A 2,500-nucleotide genomic window follows, 5' to 3' on the forward strand; every position below is an offset into this window, starting at 1 on the left:
CGTCTGTCACTGCGGCGGTCCGGGCTCGAATCCTGCCCAGGTCTGAAATAATTTCAGTATCGCTGCGCTTCGAGTCGTTACTCCAACTCTCGTGGGCGGGGAGTTGGGTGTGCGCGTAAGGTCACAGCATTACCCATAGATCGGTCATACGAGCTCTGAGCTCTCTTCCGGGAGGGAAATAGCTGTTGATCGAGAGTCCAACACGTGACCCAAAGACCATTGTGAATATACACACACACACACACACACACACACACAGCTGGTCATTATAATGAAGGGACAAATGACCCAAGTCGACCCAAGTCGAGTAAAACAACAAAAGACCTCAGTTTCAGGGTATTGGGAGGAGGATAACATGAAGTCTCCCGTTCAATGGAAAGTGAGAACGTGGCTTAATGCATAAAAAGTGCATTCAATATAGAACAGTGGAATATGACAAAGTGTAAATGAAAAGCAAATGAATTTGCAATTTGTCAGCCATGGCGGACGGAGGAGGAAATAATGGAGGTAGTGAATTTGATATTGATACTGAACAAAAACACTTTTCCTAATACGGAAGAATCACGAGTAAACAAGAACAAAATAATTATTACAAAAAAGTTATAAGCGACATAAGTGAATCAGAACAACCAAAAATGAAAATACGAATGACTGCAATTAATGAAAGCGCTACAAATAAATTGAAAAGTGAAAAAATAGTGGAGGGTATGATGAAAACAAAGGAAATAGATGTAATTGATAAATAGGTAAGTGATCAAAATGTTAGAATGAAACAGTTGAAATGAAAATTAAAAAACATAACGATTCTAAAAGAAACCCTCAAGAGAGATTTTTAAAATACGAAAGATGATTATGGTAAGTTAAAGAAAAGGACACTTAATTTAGAGACGATATATGAGTGACTGTGTGTGTGTGTGTGTGTGTATTCACCTCGGATCTGCTGCAGTCTCTGTCGAGACAGCCAGACACCACCCTACGGCAGTGAGCTCAGAGCTCCTTATTAGCCGATCTCTGGGCAGGTCTGAGACCACTCACACACCACACACCGGGACAGCAAGGTCACAACTCCTTGACTAACGTCCCGTACCTACTCGCTGCTAGGTGAACAGGGGCTACACGTGAAAGGAGACAAACCCAACTTATCTCCGCCCGACCGGGGAATCGAACCCCGGTTCTCTGGCTTGTGAGGCCAGTGCTTTACCAATCCGCCACCGAGCCGTGTGTGTGTGTGTGTGTGTGTGTGTGTGTGTGTGTGTGTGTGTGTGTGTGTGTGTGTGTGTGTGTGTGTGTGTGTGAATTAAATAATCCAGCAATGATTGTAATTGATATGGTCTCGATAGAATTTTTAATCCAACAAAAGCTCGCGATGCCACTCCACAAGTTCAATATAATTGTCCGTCCTTAGCCAAAACTTTAGAAGACGTCTCTCTAAATACGTTTAGCATTTGGGGTCCTATCCATTCTTAAAAAGAAAAAAAAAATCACCTTTTTATCAACCAAACTAAAACTCAGGTCTGTGGATACTCATGGAGAATGTCCCGACATCGCTTAGAACTCAAGAAAGCATAAAATTTACAATTTAATCTGAATGGAATTACTTGAGGGTTTTCCTAATATATAGGTAGTAACTGCAACCCTCTTTAGCGTGCTTAGATTTGATATCTTCGACATTACTTCATATCCAAACGATAACACAGAAACCCACTTGGTGAATAACACTTTTTGGTGTGGACCAGATTATATTTATATTTCTTAATTGTGCAACACAAAAAGAAATACTTATCAAGGAAAGGAGTGTTCATGGAAAATAAAAAATATAGTTTTACCTGCATCTAAGTTACTTTCACAGAAAATAAAAACGATACGACAGAAAACGGTTTATATGTGCAGGAATGACATTAATATTTTGTCCCAGAGTGTAAATGACAGTACCATATTTTTTCATCATTATCACAGAAAATGGGAATAATACGACAAGCAAATGTATAGGCATAACTTTAGTGTTGGTAAAAATCCAGGATCACAACAAAAAAAAACTTCCGGTGTTCACTAGCCACTTGCTCCTAGCCTAATATGACGTAACCTAACCCAATGTAACTTAATCTAACGAAATAATCCCACAGAAAAAATATATCCTTCAAATGCAAAAAAAGAAAGAAATGAAATAAAGTGTTTGCGTGATACTGAAATAGAACCATAATATTTTGTCACCTTTCTAGATGGCTACTTATATGCTTGATCATCATTATCATCAATCATTAATTGGAGCGTACGTAGTAGGATGAGGGTACCGATTTAATTACGCACCAACGACATACCCGATGGAAGCAGCTCGCCATGACGTATATGTATTACAAAGGCAAAGGATTACAAAGGCGGAGCATGCCAACAGGAGACCTTTTGGTCTGTAGGGAAGGAACCTCGACACTCTCACAAGGCGTTGCTGGTTTGATATGGATGTCTCTTGAAGTGAATATTCAGTAATCACGTTTCGCAGCTG

This window comes from Oratosquilla oratoria, chromosome 6 (genome assembly GCF_046742065.1).
Source record: "Oratosquilla oratoria isolate Oo_2021 chromosome 6, ASM4674206v1, whole genome shotgun sequence".
Classification (NCBI taxonomy): domain Eukaryota; kingdom Metazoa; phylum Arthropoda; class Malacostraca; order Stomatopoda; family Squillidae; genus Oratosquilla; species Oratosquilla oratoria.